The sequence below is a fragment of the Globicephala melas genome, chromosome 16 (genome assembly GCF_963455315.2).
Source record: "Globicephala melas chromosome 16, mGloMel1.2, whole genome shotgun sequence".
In the NCBI taxonomy this organism is placed as follows: domain Eukaryota; kingdom Metazoa; phylum Chordata; class Mammalia; order Artiodactyla; family Delphinidae; genus Globicephala; species Globicephala melas.
In genome coordinates this window covers 82,099,754-82,111,183 of record NC_083329.1, presented here as the reverse complement: position 1 = coordinate 82,111,183, position 11,430 = coordinate 82,099,754, and the positions used below count along the sequence as shown (strand labels likewise).

Below are 11,430 nucleotides of genomic sequence, written 5' to 3'. Positions count from 1 at the left end.
TTTTAAACTGGATTATAGAATATTTATAGGTTAATACTCAAGAATTATGGATAAATGCATACCAAAAAAAAATCTAGGGCTATATAATGGGGGAGAGGGGTAGGGCGGGCAGAAAAAGGAGAAGAAGAAAAGAAGAGGATGGAGAAAGGGTGAAGGGGCACCGTACGGAGTGTCTCCCTGGGCAGGTCCTGGGGGTGTTCCTCTCTGTGTTGAGTCTGGTACTCAGCGTAACCCTCGGGGGAAGGTTGTTGTGGTCCCCGTTGACAGAGCAGGAGCCCGGGCCCCAGAGAGCTGGCCGAGCAGGACTGTGTACACATGCCTCTCAGCGGGCCTGCACCCAGGAGACCAGGGCCGGTTCTTCAGTGCAACGCGAACCTGTATCTTGGTAGCCGAAGCACGTGGGAACCGTGGTGGCTGCATAGCTTTCATTTCTAATAAAATGAAGCATTTCTTGTGAACAATGAACATTTTCTTAGCCCTCATACTTGATAAGAATCTCGTAGACTTTAATTAAGATCAGTGAACATCCTAATGGCGTTGGGGAAGAAAATACCAAACACCAGATGGAGAGATGCAGACGTGGCCATTTATTTAAATCAGTACCTATACTGATTTAATAAAATCAGTATTTTATATTAGGTATGTTTTACCACAATTTTTAAAAATTTTTAAATATTTTTAAAAAGAAAATGGAAAAAGGTGAGGAAATCTACTTGGTTCACGGAAAACTGATAATCTCAAGATGATAAAAATAAAGAACTCCTTATCAGCTGAGCGAGGCCGGGAGCGTTGGGTCATTGTCCTGTGCAGGCAGGTCTGTGGAGGGGAGATGGTGCCTCTGTCAGTGGCCAGACCCGCAGCTCTGGCCTGGTCAAGGGCAACGTGGGCTGCGTCCCTCAGCCTCCACGTCACTTCACTCCTCACAGGCAGCAAAGCGTGTTGCTAAGAGGGCAGGCTTTTGAGAAGTGGGTTTGAATCCATCCTGCACCATTTATCGGCCACATGAGGTGCTTCATCTCTCTAACCTCAGCTTCTCCAGTTATTAAATGGGGCCGATCATAGCGTTACGGTTCTTTGGATCGAAATACATGTGCTTTTCCCGAAACATCTGGAGAGCTTATGTTCAAAGGAATATATCTGGTAGAACTAAAAACTATCAGAAGAGACATAAACAGTCAGAGCCCGACAATTTGGGGAGGAGCGATAAAGATGGGGCGGGCGGGGGCTGACCCTGAGTGTGGTTAGCTGCCTGGTGCGTGTTATTCCCGCTTCTTAGACGGGAAACAGGCTGAGACATGCAGAATCTAACCCTGCGTCCGGTGTGCTTGCAGCCCCCTTCGTGGTGGCGAGGATTAAATAAAGAGATGCAGGCACGGCTCTCGGGCTGGAGCCCCTCGCAGAGTCCATGGTCCCTGGGTTTTCATGGTGACCTACGCTGGCGCCTCTGTTCAAGCTGCTCTGGCTTCTGAATCGCCCCTCCGCCTCTGGTTCCAGGGGTTGGGTAGAGCCTGGCTCTTCCCCAGGCCCCCAGCCGGCGGGGAGCTGCTGCAGCAGGTGGCCCCCGGGTCTGTGGCTGCCCTTGCTGCCCTGAATGGGCTTACAGTGTGACCCCTGCAGCGGCGAATGAGAAACAGCGCTCACTGCAAGCAGGGCCAGCGCCCGCGTGCTCTTTAAAGCTGTGTGTATGCGCGTGTGCACGTGTGTGCGCGTGTGCGCATGTGTGTGCGCGTGAGCGCATTTAGTCCTTATGAGACTGCGAGGTGGTGCTGTCATCCCCAGGTTGTGGATGAAGTGTCCGCCGGGTGGAGAAGGCTATATGGGCTGCCTTGGCACTCACGTGGACGTGGTGGGGTTGGAGCCCACCCTTGCCGGCCCCGGATCGACCCTCTCCACTGCGCTCTGCCCGGCGCCCACTCAGACCAGCCGCCCGCTGGGAGAGCTCTGGGGGGAAGTGGCCTGCGGGACACGGCCACGCCAGTGCCCGTGGTGGCAGAGGCCGTCCGGCCCTGTCCCAGCAGCCCCCTCTCCCCCCCGTCTGTGCGCTCTGCCCGCCGCTTCCCCATCCACCAGGCTTCTAGTGGCTTCCTTGCCCAGTGGCTGCGGGGGGCGGGGCGGGAGGTGGTGTGACCCCAGGCTGGCGCGGCCCCGCCGTGAGAGGCCTGGCAGCTGCCCTTTGCTCTCCTGGAGCCCAGCCGCCGGCCTTGAGCCATCCAGGCTGCTGCACCAGAGAAGGGAGCCTCCGAGCTGCCCTGGGGCGAGAGGGGCCCCGGGAGGATGGAGCAGAGGCTCCGCCCCCGCCAGGTGCCACCCCAGGAGGACAGGGTGGCCCCAGGGCCCTGAGAGGCAGGAAACCGTGGCTGTTTTCTCGCAGTAGAGTGGCACGCACCGTGCAGAGCGAGGACCCTGCTCAGCCTTGTGTCAGAAGGAGTGTTTGCTGGAGTGACTTCTCACTGAGCCGTGCCAGCTCCTGCCCCGCTGGCTTTCCGTTTTAAGAAGAACTACACACCAACTACATCTGTGGAGTCTTCTCATTCTAGGACCTGCCAATTTAGGTTGAGGCGTGGTAGAAAATTATCCCCTTTAAGAAGATTTTAATTATTGAACCAAACATATTAAAAACGTACTTATGTGTGATAATTATGACTAAAGAACTCCTTATCAGTGCAGATCAGTCATTTGCTTCAGTGATTTCATCGTGATGTTTGTTAATATGAGGATCTTGTCAACGTGAATCCCGAGCGGCAGGTAACTGGGAGAAGGGATGGCTGCTAACTGCTGAGGGCGGGGATGGGGCTCACTCCCCTCCTCCGTCCCGCCCGCCCTCCGTCCCTCCGTCCCTCCGTCCCTCCCTCTTGCTCACCAGGACCTCTTAAATGTGTCTGCCTTTGACCCTCATCTTATTTGAAGTTTTTTTTAATCTATTAGGCAAAGTCCTTCTTAATTCCCAATTAATTCCATTTTTTCCAGCCTTCCCTGGTAATCCTTAGCAGCCTGGGGGTGCCGGGCTGGGAACTGCTGCCCCTGTTGAGTCTCCTTAATATCCCTTCTCTTCTCAAAGATAGACTCGGTTTGGTCTGAAGTATGTACAATCACAGAATCAAAGAGATTTGAAACCTCGAAGGCATTTTTTCTTTTTGGGTCTAATTCATGCAGAGGTCCTCCAGTTCAGTGAAGACTTCCCTTCAGCAGCAGATGGTAAACAGATTCTATAGGATGAGTAATTCTTTCATTTCTGTCTGAATGGTTTGTTTAGAAGCAAACAGAATGATTCCCTTTTCTCATTAAATATGTTATGAGAACATCAGGATCATACTGAGTTACTGTCCAAAGCTGCGTCTGGGAAGGGGGGAAGGAAAGTAACCAAAAATGAAAGGGCTCGTCTGGCATTTCACAGCTCAGACCCAGGATCACGGGAGACCTTACACACCAAACTCTTAATTTAATGAACCATTGATCCAAATTGTTAAAACACTGTGTACTTGCTCAGGAGGTACTTTCTTTTTTTTTGGCTGAATTAGGTCTTCGTTGCTGCGTGCAGGCTTTCTCTAGTTTCGGCGAGCGGAGGCTACTCATTGTTGTGGTGCACGGGCTTCTCATCGTGGTGGCTTCTTTTGTTGTGGAGCACGGGCTCTAGGCGCGCAGGCTTCAGTAGTTGTGGCATGTGGGCTGTAGAGCGGAGACTCAGTACTTGTGGCGCACAGGCTTAGTTGCTCAGCGGCATGTGGGATCTTCCCGGACCAGGGCTCGAACCCATGTCCCCTGTATTGGCAGGCGGATTCTTAACCACTGCGCTGCCAGGGAAGCCCCGAGATACAATTTTTATCATATTGAGATTATCAGTTTTCCGTGAACCAAGTAGATTTCCTTACCTTTTTTCATTTTCTTTTTAAAAATATTTAAAAATTTACAAAAGTTGTGGTAAAACATACATAACATAAAATATTCCTTAACTGTTCTTAAGCGTGCAGTTCAGTGGCATTAAGTAAGTTCACATTATTGCTGCAGCCATCACTACTATCCGTCTCCAGAACTTTCTCATCTTGTAAAACTGAAACTCTGTCCCCGTTAAGCACTAACTCCATATCCCACCCCGGCCCCTGGGAACCACCACTGTACTTTTTGTTCCTATGAATTTGACTATGGAAGGGACCTCATATGAGTGGAATCATAGAATATTTGTCCTTTTGTGATTGGTATATTACTTCATTTAGCATAACATCTTCAAGGTTTATCCACGATGTAGCATGTGTTAGAATTTCCTTTTTAAGGTTGCATCATATTTCACTGTATGTATCCGTTTATCCGTTGGTGGACAGTTGGCGTAGTTCCGCCTTCTGGCTATTGTGAATATTGCGATTTCTTATATTTTAACATGAAAATGAAACATCATAGTTTAATCTCTGCTTGATATCAGCAAAGTTTAGAATATCTTTTTAATAGTGGAAAGTTACAGTAATATTACCAAATGTACATTGTGTCACTAATATTTAACTGGCTGGCAATTTCAGGCAGCTTTTACATTACTGAGTCGTTAGGTTTGGCATCGATAAAACAGATACTAATTCTACTAAGGTCTCAGAGGTAAAAATGAGTTAATATGTATGAGTGTATCATGTAAAAAGAAGTACATAATTCTTAGTAGTTAATACCAGAATAAATTCTGAATCTTCTTGTTTGTATTCTGGTGAGCAGATGTTCATAGTAGAGATTTGGAATAACTTCCTTCTTCCAGAAACTTCAAACCCTTACACTCACTCTTTTTAGCACAGACTTGAACTGCATGGGGTAGTTCGTGGGATTGGGAGGTTTGGAGGCCTATCTGGAGGCAATGTAGGTTCTCTCGAGTCAGCCCCCGCCGAATCAGTCTTCTTTCTTCCCCGTCACTTGGTCTGTCTGCTTTTATCCAGTGTGCGGCCCCTCCTGTGAGACAGCATCTCTTTAGACTTCGTGGGCGTGAGTTGTGAGTTGTGTAGCTTGTGGATTTGCCGGGGTGTTTCCAGGAATCTGCTTCCTGAGCCCAAGGTGAGGCAGGGCGGTGGGCGGGGTAGCTTTCACTCCATAATGGGGCTGCAGTTCTAGCTGAGCTGGTGTCTAGACCCAGTCATTAAGCGAGTCCCCCCGCCCCGCCCTGGCTCAGATGCTCCCGGCTGTGCCGAATCATTTCCTCGTCTGAGCCCTCGCCGCAGCCGTCTTCTGACCGCGTGCTTGCTTGCTTGCTTTCTGAGAAGAGTTGCGCTCCTGTTGCCCGTATCCACCGGTGGTTGTTCTCTGATGCGGATGTTTCCATGGAGCGCAGGCGGCCACCGTGTGCTTCCGGGACGGGGGCGGGGTGGGGGTGGGGGGGGGAGGGAAGGGGGCTGCCCTGGGCTGCAGCAGTGTTGGTGCCCCCGCCTGGCTCACGCGTTTCTTCACCCCTGTCGGCAGGAGTGGGGGCACCCAGGCTGGCTGCCATCCTCGGGAGCCAGCCCGGGGCACCCGGGGCCGGGGTGGAGGGTGCGTGGCCCGGGCCTGGGGTTGGGGCCGCCGTCCTTGGGAGTCTCGGGTCGTCAAGAGGCTAGTGCGTTCATTGCTGCGAGTTTCTCAAAATCATTAACACCTCAGTGTGTTTCCGGAACCTCCAGCGAGTCCACACAGCTCTGGCTTGGCCCCGGGAGGGCTTTCCTCCGCCGTCTGAGCTCTGACGCCCAGGAGGTGCCGGCTGGAATTGGTCTGGAGGCGCTGCGGCCGCCCAAGGCCCAGCAGAGGGTGCTCGGCTGAATGACATTCTGGCCTTTGTTCCTCGAAGGAGACGTTTTCTTCCTCGTGTTGTGACGGCTGCCAGGGGGGCTCCCCCCAGTCATGTCCTGGAGTCCCCGTGCCTTGGGGCCCTGCAGATGGCCTTGCGCACCCAGGCCCGAGGGCCCGGCCCTCCCCTTGGGCCTGGCCCCTGTAGGAGGGGCCAGTCTGGTTCCCGGCTCTTCTCGGCTTCTGTCCCTTGTAGGGTCTGAGGCGTCCGACCCCCAGGAGCTGCCATACCCGTGGCATCACCAGTCCTGCATGAGTGAAGACTTAGCGCCTTCCCCGCCACCAGGCCCGCAGCTCCTCGAGGGCCAGGCCCGTGGTTGTCTGCTGGCTCGCCCCAGCTGCCCACACGGTCCATGGAGAAGAGCAAGGGGTTCAGTGTCTTGTTTGTTCAATGAACGATTTAAAAAATGAAGGATTGACTCCTGGAAGTGGTTTTAATTTGCTACGATTCTAGGCCGCTTGCTCCATCGCTCTGTGCCTCAGGTTTCTAAATTCTGAGGTGTGGCTAATACACCTCAAATGGTTCCACAGGGCACGGGAGGGGCTTCCTTGTTGTGCACCTACTGTAGGCCTTGTGCTGTGCACAGTGGAGCCGCCCAGCGCTCCTTTTCAGCATCGACAGTCCTGTGAGGCCTAGGTATTACGGACCCAATTCTGCAAATGAGCAGCTATAGGTGCTGAATAACTTACTCAAGGTCACGCGCTTTCAGAGAAGTGTTAGAACGATGAAAATGCAGGGCTGCCTCACTCCACAGCCTGTGTATGTATATGTATACACACATGTACGTACGTATGTATAGCTACACACTCAAGTGTCTGGGGGAAATATACATGGACACACAAACCTACACACACACACACCCATGTAGGACACACTTAGGAAGTGTGGGAGGGAAATATACCCATATCTATATACACGCGTGTGTACATACACACGCGTGTATACATCCATCCATACACGTGTATGTAGATGTGTGTAGATGTATATTTCGCCTGACAATTCCTAAGTGTGTTGTACACATACGTGTATGTGTGTGTATATGTGTGCGTGTATGTATGTGTATATGTATACGTGTGTATGTATATATAATCCACCCCTCCGCTTCCTAAACATGTCACGCCAGGGGTGCCTCCTTGTAATTCCGGCTTTTGCAGTAAATGTTAAATAAGCATCTTCCCCCCGCCCTCTACCCCTGCCCGTTCTTTCCTCCCTGGGAGGGGCTGGGACCCTCGGGCCTTGTGGTCGGCTCCGTCAGGGCTGCCAGGGGGCTGGCCGCTCTCACCCACGCCCTCCCCACTCCCAAGTACGTCAGGTGCCAGCATGTGTTTATTGAACTGAAATTCTTAAGCCTGCAGAATATACTCCCGGTCTGTCAAGACAGATACAAACAACGTGCCTTTTTTAGACTACTTAAAGGCTTCTTGACATGATCCTGATGGTGTTTTAACAAGTTTTCAGGTCCTGGTCAGCCAAGCTCAGGACCAGGAATAAATGTTTAATAAACAACGTAAGGGCGATGGAAAAATAAATGTGTCATAAGTGGGACTGTGAGTTCTGTAAATCTGTGATGGGCTGTTTGTTGTTCCTGCTGTTTTTTGTATGTGATGATTCCTGTTCTGATACTTTCCTCTCTTCCCACATGAAACTCTATAATGTGGACCCCTTTCCTGGTCCTTTGGAGCAGGGTGGCCTGGGGCCGAGGATCGAAGTCCGTAGCAGAGATTTGGGGGACAACTTCCGTATCTCCCGTTCTGCCCCTTTGCCAAACAGAAGTGCAAAGAGTGGATGGAATGAGATGCTGCCTCCTGAGATGAGCTCTCCCCGGTGGTTCCCGATGCTTGCTTGGTTGGCCAGGCACAGTTCGCCCTTCCCCTGAGCCGTCTTCATTGTGTGAAAGTGCAAGGACAAGTTGTATGTCCGAGGAGCTAATTTTAAGTGCTAGTACGTTTTAAGGGCTTACAAGGCTCAAAACTTTTTGGTTCTCTTAGAAGAATCTCTTTTTCTCCTGAAAAACAGGCTCGACTCTTCCTTTTAAAGTCAGGAAAGGGGAGATGAGCTGAAGCCCCTTTGGGGACAGGTGTGTTTTGTTGAGTCTCCGGAGCCTGACTGGTCCCCGGCACAGTGGGCACCCCCAACCGTTGGTGGGAGGTCGGATTTTCCAAGCTGTAAACGCAGGAGCGAAGAAGCATCATGAAGGGAGCACCTGCTTGAGACGTAACTGCGGCTTCACAACAAATGCAGCAGTTTTGGTCTCAAGAGTGAAGTTGTGTCTCTCTGGAAGTCAACCTAAATGGTTGACTTCCTGTTTTAGAATTCCCAGTTTATTTTCTGGAAGAGTTTGCAGCAGATGTGGTTCTGTGGAGAAGGTTTATACCTCAGGGGTTCCAGTTTGGGATCTTTGAAGTATTCGTATTTGCAAAAGCCAGGTAGAAGTTGCTTATTGATCTGACGTGAGGCCGCACGGGCTTTGTGACGGCTGCCTCTGCGTCTGGGTAGAATGACACGTACTTAGTGTGATAACTGAGGACAGCTTGTTTTCCCCCCAAGAGAGACAGCAAACTAAGGCACTCCCAGTTTTTTCCCTAGGCATTGATGGAAACAGATTCCATAGGGGAAATAACAAAGAGAATGTTGGGTAGTGGAGAGTGAAAACATCCAGCTGCTGTGACAGTGGAACTCCAAGGGACTCTGTCTTTGGGGGGGGCGGGGGGGTGGGCCATAGGAGGAGCATGGACATGGTGTCATCTGAGGACTCCCTCTGGGGCTGGAAGAAGTGACATTTTGCTTCGATGGGTCTCACTGAGGCTGAGACCGGCATCTGTTGGTCTTCCTGAGATGGTGTTTAGAGCACGACGCTTCAGCGATTCTCATGATCCTAGTCATTTGCTTTGCAGAATTTTTAACAGCCTCAACTTCCTCCGGGGTGAGGCTGTCCAGAAAAACAGTTGCTTGAAAGAGCCATTTACGGAGGTAGAGAGACAGCTGTGGTCCTTTTTCCTTTAATAATCTTTCCTTAGGTTTCACGGAGGCCAAAATCCCCTTAATAGATTCTAATAACATTCGTGGAATCTCGGTTTGCGCAGCAGAGACCCTTAGTGTGGCTTTTACTCTCTCCACTGCGGTTTACTTTGTATCCATGAGCGACCCTGCTTTTGTGCGAAGGTGACTTGTCTTTATTCAGCAAGAACTGGCGCGGGGTGAGCGTGGAGATGCTCTCCCGCATCTGCGGTCTTTCCTCCAGGACAAGAGTCCACCGCCGCGACCACGTTTCCATCCTCAGCCCCGGGGTTGGGAAGAAATGCCAGTCGGCTCTCCTGCTCGGTTTGAGGCAGGTGTCGGTGGGCTACAAGGCTGCCTGCATCAGTGGGGCTCTCCGAGGACGCATTTCTACTTCCAGGAAAGAGCTCCCTGCAGGATTTTGTGTGTGGCTCTAAGGAAAGGAGTTGGTGGCTTTTAAAAACACCAAAACCCAAAAAACACGTAATTATCGTGTCGGCCTTGTTGCAGTTAACCCTGATTTTGGCCTCAATTCTGGAATGAGTCAGCCGATGTAGACGAACCCTTTATCAGGTCATGGGTTGTTATTTATTCTTTCCCTTCCCCTAGTCATTTACTTGGCGAGTGATGACCTGACCTTCCCCGAGTAACGATTCCCTCCTCCATCAGAGTTCGCTGCTCAGAGTGGAGGCGCTTACCCCCCAAAGCCACGGGCTTGGTGTCGTTAATTAACTGATTCAGCCGCTGCTCCCTGTACACCCACCGTGCTGAGCGCGCACCCTGCCCCTGCTCAGTAACTAGCGGCCTTTTCCCTCTAACTCCCGAACCTCCTTAAGCTCCTCGTATTCTCTCAGGATGTAGGATGTTGGACCTGCACACACTGGGGGCTCTGGGACTGGAAGGGGCAGCTGGAGCCGGGCGGGGGCCTCTCTCCTCACCCCCCGACCCCCGGTGTCTCCTCCACTCCTTTCTCCAGAGCTTAATGGAACCACTATCTAAAAAGGCTGAAATCCTATTTTCTGGGGGATTTGGGCATAGACAGCCCTGCAATTCTTTCCTATCATGGTAAAATAGGTTATCAGAAGCAGCTGGTGGGCCTCAGAGAGCAGTGGCTGTCGCTGTAGCCTGATCGTCAGGCATTCAGCCCCCTGGCTCTCTAGACTCAGAAATGGGAAGCTTTAAAACCCCTGCCTAGTTGGATGCCTTGAGTTATAAAATAAGTGAGATGTGCTGAGTGAGGGCGGGAGGAGGGAGACGGGTGGCCGGAGCTGCGTCGTGCTCGCTGCCCACGGAGGCTCTCCTTTCTTAATAGGCTTCAGAAATCCTGGAGTGCATAATTCATCAGCCACGGAGTCCCGCCCGTGTCCCCGTTGCTCAAAATGCAAATGAACTTTGCCGAGCTGGGAAAAAGGAGCTGCGCGCCTGTTCTTTCTCTAGGTCTCGGGAGGTGCTGGCGAATGTGCTTTGAGCATTGATTGGAGCCTGTGATTACTGGTCTTTGCTGCTCACCGAGCTAATAAAGGGGCAGAAGGCGGCCGCTGTAACGGCGCCTGGGGCTTTGCCAGGCTGAGTCACAGCCAACTTAGGGAAAGGCTGCCTAGCACGCCTCCAGCCCCCCGTTCTAATTGGAGGTCTGCAGCGGCACACTCAGAAGATGAATCAGAATCGGGGAAAGTGTGCAGGAGAGACGAGCCGGGAGTGAGGTGTGGGAGGACCACAGAGCGTGCGGGGTTGGATCCCCACGTCTGTTCTGGTGGGCCTTTCTTCACCAAAGGGGTGTCCTGATGCCGGAGGCCAGGGGGAGAAGGGGGGCTCTGGTGGGCAGACCCTTCCTGTTGGCTTTTCTGGGCTCTGCGCACTGACGGGCACAGGGCGCCATAGGCACAGACACCTTGCACGTTCTCAGCCCAGGGCATGGCAGTGGGCGGGGCATGAGAGGGCTGGCTGGTGGGCGGCAGGAACCCTCTACCGTCTTCCCCTTCCAGAGCGTAGCATGTCCCTAGCCCAGATCCACTGAATGAGAACCTCCATGAGGGACAGGGAGCCTGGAATTCAAACAAGGTCCAGGGTTATCGAAGAGCGGCCCCTGCTGGACGCCACCTCTCCATGGGCTCAAACTGGCCTTGGACGTTGCGCAGTCAGGACCAGACCCTGAGCTCTAGGGCCCCCGGGATTCTCCTCGCACCGTGCCTCATTGATTTGAAAATGCACTTCTTCCCACTCACATTTTCACATCTCTGGAATCAGGTTGCGTCTTGTCATGGATGGTGCCTCATGGTTTGCTGGCTAACGTTTTTCCTCCTGAGCGTTAGGTGAAGTTAACGGCCCTGCAGCTGGTGGGTCTTGGATTCGATGAGCTTTTTGCTGCCTCAGCTCTGGTGGGGACGTGGTCTCTCTCAGCCCCCTTGCCCTCGTGGCGGTCAGCGTGGATGAAGGTACACAGAGCAGCGTACAGAAGTGAGGGCTTCTGTGGTGCCACTGCAGCACGGCTCTACAGGACACTCACCTGTATTTGCATCTGCTTCGGGGTTAGCGTCCTAGGGGCTCATAAGTACGATTTCCCCTCTTTTACACGTTGGGGTGTGGGCAGCAGACTCGTTTAGGATGGACAGCTGGTAAGTGACAGAGACCTAGCTCTGTCTGACTCC

At 52.2% G+C, this 11,430-nt stretch overlaps 1 protein-coding gene across 1 annotated transcript in view; it reads left to right on the top strand.

The window, feature by feature from the left end:
- Positions 1 to 11,430, top strand: part of GALNT2 (polypeptide N-acetylgalactosaminyltransferase 2) — a 179,193-nt gene that overhangs the window by 21,884 nt on the left and 145,879 nt on the right. The window lies entirely within an intron of this gene.